The 15,099-nt window shown below is 43.1% G+C and overlaps 1 long non-coding RNA gene across 2 annotated transcripts in view; it reads left to right on the top strand.

The window, feature by feature from the left end:
• Nucleotides 1-15,099, top strand: part of LOC309636347 — a 142,621-nt gene that overhangs the window by 30,684 nt on the left and 96,838 nt on the right. The window contains exon 7 of one of the 2 annotated variants that reach the window (XR_014249414.1): nucleotides 3,470-8,484. The exons of the other annotated variant lie outside the window; for it this stretch is intronic. This is a non-coding gene — a long non-coding RNA (uncharacterized lncRNA). Of the gene's footprint in view, nucleotides 1-3,469; nucleotides 8,485-15,099 lie in introns of those variants that run through there. 2 annotated transcript variants of the gene reach the window in all.

A 15,099-nucleotide genomic window follows, 5' to 3' on the forward strand; every position in this document is an offset into this window, starting at 1 on the left:
AGATTCACACTGAAGGCTGGATCTGAAGTTCTCATCCCGGATGAACTTCTCAGCTCCAGCCAGGATCAGGGGTTTTCTTCTCTGTCTCTCTTCCCCCTCTTACTGGTTCCTCCACTGCGCTGGTGGGTTGTGCTGTACCTCTAAAAGAGAAGAATTCCTCACATCTGTAAAGTGATTTACCCTTTATAAAGCAATTTCATATAATATAAAGTTGAAGACTTTTTTTTTTAGAATTGGCGCTACTTATTCTTCTTGATTTAAAAAGCAGAAGAGTTGAGATCCTTCGGCATTTTTAAGGAAAAACAGCCCCCAGATTAAGTTGATTTTGTAGCTGACCCTTGCTTGATTCCTTTTTAGGGTCAGTGGCCTTTGATAGAAAAAAAATACCCTCACCCCTGCAGCCTGAGGAAGTGGAAAGACAAAGGAGGCTTGAGCAGCTCAAGGCAGGAAGAAGGCAGCCCAGCGTGGGAGCTGCTCCCCAGGGCAGGGGGCTGTGGAGAAGGGAGCTGCCCAAAGGCCTTGCTTGCCTCCATGGGGAGGCTGGTTCCAGGCTCTTCAGAACTGGGTGCCAGGCTGGGAAGCAGTACCCAGGGGACCAGCCCCTGACTGGTTATGGCTGCTTTTCCCCAAATCCTAGCATGTGCAGCCTCAAGAGCACTCATGCCCATTCACTGCAAAGCTGCACACATTTCCATACTCAGAACGCATATCGACATGCACTGGTGCACACACACACACACACACGCACACACACACACACACACACACACACACACACAGGTCTATTTTTGAATAATACTTGCTAGCACTTATTAGGCACTTACTGTGTACTGGCACCATTTGATCAAGTGCTTTTCATTCATGAATTGGTTTCAGTCATTACTACAACCTTGTAAGATAGGTAATATTATTTTTCCAATTTAACAGATGTAGAAACTGAGGCACAAAGAGACTAAGTCCCTTGCCTGAGTTGGATTTGAACCCAGCCCATCTGGGCCTAGAGTCCACACTGCTTCACCCAGGCCCCCATCTACTCTGGTGTGACACATATGCATGTACACACACACACACATTGTGCCACTCACAATGCTACCAGTTTGTGTGCAAATGCACTCTGACACACACACTTACTGCTGACCCTACACGTGCACTCCTGCTGCCCCTCCTGCCTTCCTTCCCCTCCTAGGGACCAGTTTTCTTCTGAAGCCAATGACGGAGGCCCGGCCAGCCGGGTGTCAGGGTCAGGACGGGGGCAGGGTGGCCGCTGACAGGGTGATGGAAAGCAGGAAAGTCACAAATAAGCAAACAGCCCTGCCTGGACACAGCCTCGCAGAGCGTTTCCTGAATGTCCAGGGACATGTTTATTTTTCGACGACTATCCAGAGCCGACCCCAAGTCTTTTCCTTCCGAATGGCCGTCTTGATGGAGCCATGGTGCTGTGGGTCTGGCTTGTTCAGAGCTGATGTTTACAAAAGTCTCTCTTCTCTAACAGAGGCTGGGAGGCCCTCGTGGGGTGGGTCCCGTCTTACTTTTCAACCTCATCCCTCCAACCCCAGGTTCCTGGCTGCTGGCTCTCTGACCCCACACCCTTCAGCCCACTCCAGCGCCCCTTCCTTTGTTTGAGCTGTCCTTTGCCTGGGATGGACAATTCCTGTTTTCTAGGTAAATCCTACTCTCCTTCCTGGGTCTAACTCAAATGACACTTCCTCCAGGAAGCTTTCTAGGATTCTTTCAAGGTATAAGGAATCTCTTCCTTTTCATGGCACTTAAAAAAAAGTTAAATTTTAATTGTGAAAATACATATAACATAAAATTTACCATCTTAGTCATTTTTAAGTGTACAGTTCAATAGTGTTAAGTACATTCACACTGATGTGCAACCATCACCACCATCCATCGACAGAACTCTTTATCTTGCAAAACTGCAACTCAGTCCCCATTAAACAGTACCTCTCCATTCACCTGTCTCTCCAGCCCCTGCAACTACCATTCTACACTCTGTCTCTGTGAATCTGACAAATCTTGGTACCTCATATCAATGGAATCGTACAGTATTTTGTGTGTGTGTGTGTGTGTGTGACTGGTTTATTTTACTTAGCGTAATGTTCTCAGTGTTTATTCATGTTGTAGCACACATCAGAATTTCCTTCCTTTTTAAAGGCTGAATAATATTCCATTGCATGTATATACCACATTTTGTTTATCCATTCATCCATCAATGGACACTTGGGTTGCTTCTACCTTTTTGCTATTGTGAGTAATGCTGCTATGAACATGGGTATATATCTCTTTGGTACTTTGTTCTTTTAACACAGCACTTGTTTGTCCATTCATTTGTTGATAGATATTTGACTATTTTCCAGGTTTGACTATTACAAATAAAGCTGCTATAAATGTTTGTCTACAAGTCTTTATATGGACCTATGCTTTCATTTCTCTTGGGCAGATATCTGGGAGTGGGCTGGATATGCTAGGTATATATTTAACTTTCTAAAGAGACTGTCAAACTGTTTTCCAAAGTGGTCATACCAATTTACATTCCTAGTAGCAATGTATGAGAGTTCCTGTTCCTTCATATCCTCACCAACACTTGGTATGATAAATCTTTTCTATTTGAACTATTTTAATAGGTGTGTAATGGTGTCTCGTGGTTTTAATTTGCATTTCCCTATTGACCATTATTTCTCATTTCTCATTATTTTTCACTTCTTTGGGAAAGTGTTCAAATCTTTTGCTGATTATTTTTTTATTGGGCTGTTTGTTTTCTTATCATTGAGTTTTGAGAGCTCTTTGTATATTCTGGATATAAGACCTCTATCATATGTGATTTGTAAACATTTCTCCCAATCTATGACTTGTCTTTTTATTCTCGTAACAGTATCTTTTGAAGAGTAGAAAAATTTTACTTTGTTGAAGTCCTATTTATTATTTTTTCCTTTATGTATATGCTTTCAATGTCATATCTAAGAAATTTTTGCCTACCCAAAGTGACAAAAATTTCTAGAATTTTTTTTTTTCCTTTGGGGCTCCACCTTTTAATTGTCACATTTTAGGGAAGCAATGGAGTAGGTGATGTAATAAAACAAAACAGTAGGCATTTCATCATGATCACACCAAACTGGAAAGCAAAACGTATCACTTGATAGCCTTGGAGGAGTGTATTTATGGAAAACTCCAGGATTCTCTGGAATTCACACTGTACAGGAAGCCCTAGTTTCTCATCTCTCCTTAGCAAGGTAGAGAATAAGAGAGAAAAGAAGTCACTACTGGCAGACCGAGAAGAGGGCAGACTAGTGTCTCCGATAAACCACCTTATCGGGGTTAGGATGCCAGTTTCTTTTACAGCACAGAAAGGGGTTAGAGGCGAGGAAGTAAAGTAAAAAGGCCATACGTTTTGCAAATATCCCCTGGAACTGCCAGCCTGGGTGAGGGGATGTGTTAATGTCTTTTTTTTTTTTCTTTTTGGCAGCCATCCACGGGTGGGCAGGGTCAGACTGTCTCCCTCTGGGTCCCGACTCCCGGAGGTGGGAGGCAGCGACTGCTGAACCCGAGCGTGGGTGACCGTGGCTCTCCACGTCCTTCCCTGACAGCTTCCACCCCGCAGGCCAGCGGGCAGCGAGCCCAGCGTGGACGCCCTCCCCACTAGAATTTTTATAGTTTTAGATTTTACATGTAAGTAATGATCTATTTTGATCTAATTATTTTACATACATATACATAAGTATATATATTCTTTTTTTACATTCTCTTCCATTATAGGTCATTACAAGATATTGAGTATAGTTCCCTGTGTTATACAGTAGGTCCTTGTTGGTTATCTATTTTATATATGGTAGTGTGTATATTTTAATCCCAAACTCCTAACTTATCCCTCTCCCCTCTTCCTTATTAGTAACTGCAAGTTTGTTTTCTATGTCTGTGAGTCTATTTCTGTTTTGTAAATAAGTTCACTTGTATCCTTTTTTTAAATTCCACATATAAGCGATATTGTATGATATTTGTCTTTGTCTGGCTTACTTCACTTAGTATGGTAATCTATAGGTCCATCCATGTTACCGCAAATGGCATTATTTCATTCTTTTTTATGGCTGTGTAATATTCCATTGTATATATGTACCACATCTTCTTTATCCATTCCTCTGTCAATGGACATTTAGGTTGCATCCATGTCTTGGTTATTGTAAATAGTGCTGCAGTGAACAATAGGGTGCATGTATCTTTTCAAAATATGGTTTTCTCCAGATATACGCCTAGGAGTGGGATTGCAGGATCATATGGTAGTTCTATTTTTAGTTTTTTAAAAGAACCTCCATACTGTTCTCCATAGTGGTTGTACCAATTTACATTCCCACCAACAGTGTGGGAGAGTTCCTTTTTCTCCACACCCTATCCAGCATTTGTTATTTGTAGACTTTCTGATGATGGCCATTCTGACTGGTGTGAAGTGGTACCTCACTGCAGTTTTGATTTGCATTTCTCTGATAATTAGTGATGTTGGGCATCTTTTCATGTGCCTTTTGGCCATCTGTATGTCTTCTTTGGAGAAATGTCTCTTTAGATCTTCTGCCCATTTTTTGATTGGGTTTTTTTTTTAATTGAACTGTATAAGCTGTTTGTATATTTTGGAGATTAATCCCTTGTCAGTTGCATTGTTTGCAAATATTTTCTCCCATTCTGTGGGTTGTCTTTTCATTTTGTTTATGGTTTCCTTTTCTGTGCAAAAGCTTTTAAGTTAAGCTAGGTCCCATTTGTTTATTTTTGTTTTCATTTCCATTACTCTAGGAGATGGATCCAAAAAGATAATGCTGCTATTTATGTCAAAGAGTTTCTGCCTATGTTTTCCTCTAGGAGTTTTATAGTATCCAGTCTTACATTTAGGTCTTTAATCCATTTTGAGTTTATTTTTGTTATGGTGTTAGAGAATGTTCTAATTTCATTCTTTTACATGTAGCTGTCCAGTTTTCCCAGCAGCACTTATTGAAGAGACTGTCTTTTGTCCATTTTATATTCTTTTCTCCTTTGTTGTAGATTAATTGACCATATGCGCGTGGCTTTATTTCTGGGCTTTCTATCCTGTTCCATTGATCTATATTTCTGTTTTTGTGCCAGCACCATACTGTTTTGATGACTGTAGCTTTGTAGTATAGTCTGCAGTCAGGGAGCCTGATTCCTCCAGCTCTGGTCTGCTTTCTCAAGATTGCTTTGGCTATTTGGGGTCTTTCATGTTTCCATACAAATTAAAAAATTTTTTGTTCTAGTTCTGTGAAGAATACAATTGGTAATTTGATAGGAATTGGATTAAATCTGTAGATTGCTTTGGGTAGTATAGTCATTTTGATGATATTGATTCTTCCAATCCAAGAACATGGTATCTCTTTCCACTTGTTTGTGTCACTTTTGATTTCTTTCATCAGTGTCTTATAGTTTTCGGAGTACAGGTCTTTTGCCTCCTTAGGTAGGTTTATTCCTAGGTATTTTATTCTTTTTGATTTGATGATAAGTGGGATTGTTTCCTTAATTTATCTTTCTAACCTTCCATTGTTAGTGTATAGAAATGCAACAGATTTCTGTATATTAATTTTGTATCCTGCAACTTTCCCAGATTCACTGATGAACTCTAGTAGTTTTCTGGCAACATCTTTAGGATTTTCTGTGTATAATATCATGTCATCTGCAAACAATGACCGTTTTACTTCTTCTTTTCCAATTGTATTCCTTTTATTTGTTTTTCTTCTCTGATTGCTATGGCTAGGACATCCAAAACTATGTTGGATAATAGTGGTGAGAGTGGACATCCTTGTCTTGTTCCTGAACTTAGAGGAAATGCTTTCAGCTATTCACTGTTGAGTATGATGTTAGCTGTGGGTTTGTCATATATGGTCTTTATTATGTTGAGGTAGGTTCCCTCTATGCCCACTTTCTGGAGAGGTTTTTTTTTTTATTTTCATGGACTCCTTTAATGCCTCCAACATAAGTTTGTTTTTTTTTTTTAATTGAAATATAGTTGATTTACAATGTGGTGTTAGTTTCTAGTGTACAGCAAAGTGAATCAGCTATACATATACATATATCCCCTCTTTTTTGGATTTCCTTCCCATTTAGGTCACCACAAAGCATTGAGTAGAGTTCCCTGTGCTATACAGTAGGTTCTCATTAATTGTCTATTTTATACATAGTATCAATAGTGTATATATGTCAATCCCAATTTCCCAATTCATTCCACCCAACATAAGCTCTTAATCTGAGGTCTGTATATGCAAAATGTGTGCATATGCATTATTCTAGGAAGAGCCTGGAGAGTTTTTTTTTGTCATAAATGGATGTTGAATTTTATCAAAAGCTTTTTCTGCACCTATTGAGATGATCATATGGTTTTTATTCTTCCATTTGTTAATGTGATATATCACACTGATTGATTTGCAGATATAGAAAAATCCTTGCATCCCTGGGATAAATCCTCCTTGATCATGTTGTATGATCCTTTTAACGTATTGTTGGATTTGGTTTGCTCGTATTTTGTTGAGGATTTTTGCGTCTATGTTCATCAGTGATATTGGCCTGTAATGTTCTTTTTTTGTGGTATCTTTGTCTGGTTTTGGTATCAGGGTGATGATGACCTCATGGAATGAGTTTGGAAGTGTTCCTTCCTCTGCAATTTTTTGGAATAGTTTCAGAAGGATGGGTGTTAATTGATCTAGTTTTTTGCACATGGTTTGAGGTATTGATTGAATTTCATTTTTTACATATATGTGTTCAGTTGTTTCAGCATCATTTGTTGAAAAGACTATCTTTTCTCCACTAAGTTACCTTTACATCTTTGTTGAAGATTAATTATTCGCTTATTGTGGGTCTTTTTCTGTTCCATTGATCTATTTGTCTACCTTGATGTCACCATCACACTATCTTGATAACTGTAGCTTTATAATAGGTCTTGAAATCAGGTAGTGTTATACCTCCAACTTTGTTCTTTTTCCAAGTTTTCTGGGCTACTCTAAGTCTTTGTATTTCCATATAGATTTTAGAATCCGCTTGTCAACTTCTAGAAAAAAGCCTGCTAGGATTTTGATTGGGATTGCTTTGATTCTGTACATCAATTTGCAGAGAAGTGACATCCTAACCATCTCTGACCTATGAACATGGTATTTCTCTATATTTATTTGGCTCTTGTTTATTTTTCTTTCAGTAGTGGTTTGTAGTTTCTAGTACACAGCGCTTACACATCTTTTGTTAGATTTATCCCCAGGTAGTTCATATTTTTGCTGCTATTGTAAATGATATTTTTCAATTTTAATTTCCAATTGTTTATTGCTAGTATATAGAAACACAATTGTTTTTTTTTGAAATTGATCTTGTATCCTGTAATCTTGGTAAACTTACATATTAGTTGTAGTAGGTTTTTGTAGATTCCAAGGGATCTTCTATATAGATTATCACGTCATATACAAATAAAGACAATTTGCTTCTTCTTTTCCAGTCTTTCCTAAGATGTCTTCTTAGAAATCTTTCCTTGCCTTATTGGCTTGTCTAGAATCTCTAGTACAATGTTGAATTGGAGTGACAAAATCTAACATCCTTACCTTGTTCCTGATCTTAAGGGAAAAGCATTCAGCCTCTCACCGTTAATTATGATGCTGGCTGTGAACTTTCCATAATGCCCTTTATCAAGTCAAAGATGTTTCCTTCTGTTTCTGGTTTCTTGAGAATTTTCATCATGAGTGGGTGTTGGATTTTGTCAAATTCTTTTTCTGCATCTGTTGAGATAATCAACTGGCTTTTAGCCCCTTCTTTCTATTAATGTGGTGTATCACATTAATTGATTTTTGGATGTTAAATCAACCTTGCATCCTTGGGATAAACCCTTCCTGGTCATGACATGTTACTCTTTACATATTGATGGACCCAATTTGCTAAAATTTTGTTAAGAATTTTTTTATCAAGTTTTATAAGGGATATTGGTCAATCGTTTTCTTTTTTTTTTAAATTTATTTATTTTTGTTTATTTATGGCTGTGTTGGGTCTTCGTTTCTGTGCGAGGGCTTTCTCTAGTTGTGGCAAGCGGGGGCCACTCTTCATCACGGTGCACGGGCCTCTCACTATCGTGGCCTCTCTTGTTGCGGAGCACAGGCTCCAGATGCGCAGGCTCAGTAATTGTGGCTCGCGGGCCCAGTTGCTCTGCGGCATGTGGGATCTTCCCAGACCAAGGCTCGAACCCGTGTCCCCTGCATTGGCAGGCAGATTCTCAACCACTGCGCCACCAGGGAAGCCCCCGTTTTCTTTTTTAATAACGTCTTTGGTATCAGAGTAATGCTAGCTTCATAGAATGAGTTCAGAAGTATTCTATCCTCTTCAGTTGTCTGGAAGAGTGTGTAGAATTGGTATTATTTCTTACTTAAGTGTTTGATAGAATTCACCAGTGAAACCGAAAGTAAAATAGTTAGCTAGCTAGTGGGAAGCAGCAGCATAGCACAGGGAGATCATCTCGGTGCTTTGCGATGACCTAGAGACGTGGGATAGGGAGGGTGGGAGGGAGGCTCAAGAGTGAGGGGAGCTGGGGACATGTGTATGCATATGGCTGATTCGCTTTGTTGTACAACAGAAACTAACACAGTATTGTGAAGCAATTATACTCCAATAAAGATCTATTAAAAAAAAAAAAGAATTCACCAGTGAAGTCTCTGGGCCTGGGAAGTTTATAACTACAAATTCCAATTCAATACATATCTATAATAGATATAGGAATATTCAGGATATCTGTTTCTTCTTGAGTAAGCTTTAGTAAGTTGATGAAAAATTTTGGCCATTATCTCTTCTTTCCCTTCTCCTTTCCTTTAGGGATATATTCATATAATATTCATATACATATTCATATAATATATATTATATGTATGTATGTGTACATATACATATATATGTATATATGTGTGTGTGTGTATATATATATATATATATATATATATATATATATATATATACACACACACATATAAGGCTGCTTGAGTTTTTCCACAGTTTATTGATGATTAGTTCAATTTTATTTCTCTAGAGTTGATTTGGGTCTTTTTTATGTCTTCTGTGTCTCTTCTCAACATGTTTGCTCTTTCCTCTAGCTTTTGAATATATGGATACAGTTATGATAAGTGTTTTAGTGTTCTTGTCTGCTACTTCTAATATCTGCATCATTTCCAGGTTTTACTGATTGATTCTTATCTTCATCGGTTGCACTTTCCTACTTTTTTGCATGTGTGGTAACTTTTGATGGATGCCAGACATTTTGAAGTTTACTTTCTTGCGTGCTTTGTGTTCTTATAAGTCTTCCTGAGCTTTGTTCTAGATGCCATTGTTACTTGGAAACAGTTTGATCATTCTGAGTCTTGCTTTTAAGATTTGATAGGTAGAACCAGAGTAGTGTTAATCTAGGGCTAATCTTGTCTCACTGCTCAGACAAGACCCTTCTAAGTACTCTACCCAATGCCTATTGGAAACCAAAAATATTCTTGGCCTTCTAATCTCTTCTGATAGTTCTTCCCCTGGCCTCAGGTAGCATCCTTATACACCACGCACTGCTCAGTACTCTGCTGAGTACCTGAGGGGGAGGTGCTCATCTCTTGGGTTGTCTCTCTGTGCAACCCTCTCCTCTCCAGGGCTCTATCCTGCAAATGCCAGGTGCCCGGGTTTCCTCAGAGACCATCTTAGCTCCATCTCCTTAACTCATCACATTAACTAAGCTCTGCCTGGGATTCCTCCTCCCTTTGTGGCATCCTGGAAACTCTCTCAAGGCAGTGGTTTGGGGAAAGTGCATGGCTCACCTTGCTGATTTCCCATCTCGGTTGCTGTATGTTCAGTGGCTCGAAAATTGTCTCATATACTTTGTACAATGTTTTAGTTGTTTCATGTGGGAGGGTAAATCCAGTCCCTGTTGTTCTATCTTGGGTGGAAGTGGAGGGCGCTCAGTGCCCTTTGGCTTTTAGCAATAGTGCCGTCAAACCGGGAGGCTAGCAGTTCTGGAGGAGACTGAGGTGGGTTATGGGGTTGGCTGGAAGAAGAAGGGTCAGTTTATACAAAAGGGTGAGCATCTCTGTGCCCGTAGCTGTGTATCTGCTCTCCCTGACTGCACATCTGTCTGCACGTCTGAATGCATTCTGCTGGAGTCTGGGAAGCTGTCTGTGGCTGGCCCCCTGGAACAGGGTCCCTCCTTTTGTCTGCTCAGGTGAAACTCCAGGCTGCTCATACAATCACTCTGCCAAATTTCTGGATGTCCCACACCAGAGTCCATGAGGCCTGTGCTGGCCTGGGTACAGCCTGCAGATGAGGCAAGCAGACGTTGCCTTTTGTAGTCAGGTTGGGAAGACGGGGTGGGGAGCAGAATGGCTTTCCTGTGTTGAGTCAGCTGGGGCTGATCTAGGGACCCTGTCTCTCCTTTCCCTTACACAGAAATCCCATAGGCCCCAGGCTGACCCTTCTGTGGTTCCTGGCTTGAGTGCTGGTCTCTCTGGGCCTAGGATGGGTCTGGTTGTTGCTATCAGCCCAGCCCAGGCCAGGCCTTGGAGGAGCACGACCTGGTGTTTTGCACTGTGGATTTTTCCATTGGCCTCCAGGGGAGCCAGTGCCATCACACTTCCAGGCCATCTGGCCTTTCCCAGAACTCTCTGCTTTTCCTCTTTTGCCCTTGTCACTCATGCCAGCAGGTAAGCAAAGGCTGACATTGCCCAGGCCACCTCCACAGCATCCAGCTCATTCTGAGGCCTTTTTTTCTAAGGGTGGACAATAGCACATAAAGCTGTGTCCATAGCAGGTGGCAAAGTTTCCATGATACTTGGAATAGAAGAAAGGTGTATTTTAAAAATCAAATTAAATTTGGTTTAAGGCCCCACTTGTCAGGACAGATAATTGGCCCTAAAATTCTAGAACTTGTGCAGACCAAGAAAAGGGGGGGGGATTTAATCCAATTAAGTATATTAGGTATATAGATCCCTAATGACCTGAGAAATCTGTATTCCAGGGAAATTTTCTCACACATCCATAAGGGGCATGGACATGTTCACTGAGGCATTGTAGATAGCGCTGTGGAGTTGGCGGCAATCTGGCTGATATCCTGCCTGAGGGGGTATGAGAACCAGGTGCAGGGAAAGTCTTACAGTGCAGTATCTCTCACTCTATGATGGCCTTTGTTTAAGCTCCTCCTGTGACGGGCAGCTCAGAGTGACGTGTTATGTTGCTGGGAAGCTCCAATTGTGCCAGAATTACTTCTCACTGCAGACGATCGCAGTGAACCTGGTGGAGGTATGCATTTGGGAGAAACATCGTGTATTCATTCATTCATTCATTCATTTGACAGTCGTGGGTCAACAGCCTCTGCTAGGTTTTGGAGATGCAGGGGTCTCTGCTTACAATCTAGTGGGGAAACAGATATTAAACAAACATGTCATTCAAATGGATGATTCTATCAATAAAGAAAAATAACAGCATTGGTATAATAGAATTAAGGTTCCTGGGGGATAGATAAAGGAAGACACCTCTGAAAAAGGAACACTGAAATGAGACCTGAGAGCTGAGTAGAACTAGGCTAGAGAGGGAGCAGGGACAGCGTGTTCCCGGTGGGGTCCTGAGGCATTGGCCCCTTCAGTGAACCCTCTGCCTGGCTGGAGGGAGGTGTGTGAACCAGAGGGAGCGGAGGAGAGGAGCCTGGGGACAAAGAGAGGGAACATGCAGAGCCTACTGCTTGATAAGGTGACCACATAATTTATCATCCAGACTAAGACACATTTGAGACCGAAAGGGGTGCTACTAATAATAATGTTGGGATAACAGGTCACCCTACTCGTAGGTCAAGGTAAAGCGTTTGAGTTTTATTCTCAAGGTTATGAGAAGCCACTGGGGTCTGGAGGAAAGGGAGATGTGACCCAGTTGGCACCCGGAGGGCCTGAGGTGGGACCATAGCACTCAGAAACCTCCCACCATCCTTCCCATCCACATGGAGGAGCCTCTTGAGAAAGGTTTGGGAGATATCAGAAATCTGCAAGTGACAGCAGCAGCCAGGAGCACAGAAATGGCCTGTGGAATCCGGTGGGATTGGCAGTAAGCTGGTTACTGTTACTGTGTAGCAACCCGCCAGCCCCAGTGGCCCTGATTTAGGTTCTACCTGTCTCCTGCCTGCTTACTGACAGATGCAGCTCCCAGCAAGTGAATCTGCCCCTAATTGGATAAGGAGACAGTGATGAGAATTTTCTCATGGGTGCCACAGGCTTGGGGCATTGTCGGGGGGACACCCTGTCCTGCCCCAGCTGCAGGTGGAGGTGGGAAAGGAACAACCCCCTTATAATAGCCTAAATCAATTTGTCTGTCAAAGATTTTATCAAGCAAGAGTGTGGGATGTATGAATAAGATGATAAGGCTTCCATTTTGGTGCCCTTGATCTCTAGCACATTGGTTTCCACCTTCCCGTGGGGAAGTCTGCTGGGAAGGGCTCCTCTTCCCAAACGAAAAGACAAAGTTTTGACTGGAGAATTCCTTTTTTCCCTCTCTCTAACCCCTTTTCCCTCCCTGGACTGAAGACATGATGCTTGGTGGTACAGCAGCCACTTTGTAACCAGAAGGCGAGAAGCTAGAATGCAGGGATGATGGAATGGGGAGATACAAAGAGTCTGGGTTCTTGAAGTCCTTGTTGAGCTGCACCAGTCCTGGACGACCTGCCTTGGCCTTCTTGTTACAGGAGACAATTAACCTGTACTTGTTTAAGCTGCTGTAGCGGGCATTCTGTGACACACAGCCAAAGTCTGGCCTTGACTCCCACCTCTATGAAGCAGCTGAGGCTTCCAGTTTGGGGAACCCCTGTCCCTATCCTTAAAGGAGGAATTGAATGGCACAAAGAATTGAGAGACTCCCAAGATCATGAACCCCAGCTTGGCCTCTTCCCTAACAGGATGACCTTGGGTGAATTAACCTTGCTGGATCTTGGTTTCCTTGTCTGCACTTTAGAGGCAATAAGTAGTACTTTGCTCATAGAGTTGTTGTGAAGGGAATGAGGAAATAAATGGGATAATGAGGAATCAAGAAAGTTATTCTGGAATCCCTGGATGTAAAGTAGCTGTTCAATAAAAGTCAGCCCCCTTCCCTCTCTGGGAGTTACAGAGAACCACCCCTCCAACCCTGGCTGTCAAGTCACACACACACTCACTGTGCATGTCACCCTTCTTGCCAGGAGAGGATTTTGCATTATGGAACCTTGAGTTTTAAATTAAGTGTCAAATATAATTTGGCCACACTAAGAATTAATTATGTGACTGCCCTAGAAAAGCCAGGGAGCTCAACTCTTGACTGTGAAATTGGTGTCTGCCCACAAGGGAGGGACACACTCCCCCCGCCCCAGGGAAGTGAGTGGAAGGGGACGGGCATGGTGCTTTGCACACTCAGCATTTCCCACCTGGACCCTCAGCAGCAGGGCTCCTTGAGGAGTGACCAAGCAGTGGGGCTGAGGGGTGGAGAAGAGAATATTTCTAGGAGGTGTCCCATCCCCCCATCACAGTGGCCCTGCCTTGGGTAGCTCCGCCCTCCATGGCTTGTGCACATCTGTCAGCTGCAGACACACATGTGGCTGCTGTCAGTCCTTCCCCTTTAAGGGAAGGGAAGCACTTCCTGAAAGGGTGGTGGGGGGAGAGGGAGACATGCGGCCAGCAGAGAGGCCACATTTGTCTCGATGGCAAACCAAGGACAGAAGCTCAGCCTGGAGCATTGCAGGAGGGGCCTGCCTCCTCCTGAGGATGGAGAGAGCCATCCTCTGCCGGCCTCGGGGTCCAGGACACGTTTTGAGGAGGGGGAGACAGTGTGCAGGGAGTGAGCAGCTGGGCCCGGGCATCCAGAACCCAAAGCAAGTCAGCAGCCGCCACCCCCAGCCCAGGCCTCCCCAAGCTGAGGAGTCTGGGTTTAATTTTCTGGTCAGTGCAAAAAGGAGGCGGAAGAGGACGAGGAGGAGGAGAAGAAAGGAGAGAGTTGAAGTTCCAGTGCAGTCGGCTGGGATCTGTCACTCAGCGCACAGCCCGCTGACGACTAAGGTCAGCCGAGCTGTAAGCAGCCCATGATTTATGGACACCGAGTGAACTCCTGCGGCAGAAACCAGCCTTGAGATCAGAGCAGCAATAGGGCCCTTTTTTTGGCAGGAGACAGGGCCTGCATTTTTCTCATTCATGCCAAACTGCTTTGCACGGCAATTAGCTCTGTCCTCATTTAGTCTCCAGTCCCAAAGGGTAATGAAAGTCATATATCATCTTCAAGACTGCTAATTATTGAGCTCGCTTACAGGTAGGCTTTGTAGCTGTGAGAAGGGCCCGTCGGCCCAATATTTATTACTCTTCCAATAAGTAAGCAAAGAGGGGGAGGGTGCTGAGGGGAGAAGGGGGAGAGGGAGGGAGGGAAAGAAGGGGGCACAAGCAACTTTCTTGAGAGACCGCCCAACCCCAGCCTGGGATCTGTGACATACCTTCTGCAAATGTGCTCATCAGAGGGGAAACATCTTTATTCCACGGAGCCATTTTTCACGCCATAACAAACCAGCCTTCGAGAGAGAGGAGAGAGCCGAGAGTGGGGAGGGGAGGCCTGTGGAGGGCGTGGCTGGGGTCTGCTCAGGAGGGCGGGGAAGGGGACTGAGGCGGGCCCTGGGGAGGAGAGCACAGGAAGAGACCAGAGCGGAAGTGGAAGACAGAATCCACCCAGCCCCCACCCCGGTCCAGAACATTCCGCCTGTCATCCCTGGGCCTGCCAGGTGGATGGCGGGGGTGAGGGTCAGGCCCCGGGCTGGGATGAGCAATGTCTGTCACTTCAGGGCCTGGCGTGTGAAAGGCTAATGCTGGAAGTCGGAGCCCCTTTGCCTTTATTTAGTTGTCCTGCAACCAAGTGGATTTACCGTCTGGATTGTAATCCCAACCAGCAGATTTCCGTGTGTGTGATTAACGAAGGGGAAGGTAGGCCCTTATTTCCACTCAGACGGACTTAAAAAGTGTAATGACTTTTTAGAAAAGCTGAACATAAACATTAGCCAGGTTACTGATGGTTGTTTTAAAACAGAGGGTGCGATTAAAGCAAGAGCTAAAGAAATACAAATATTTA

Source organism: Balaenoptera borealis, assembly GCF_965194805.1.
Source record: "Balaenoptera borealis genome assembly, chromosome: 10".
Lineage (NCBI taxonomy): Eukaryota > Metazoa > Chordata > Mammalia > Artiodactyla > Balaenopteridae > Balaenoptera > Balaenoptera borealis.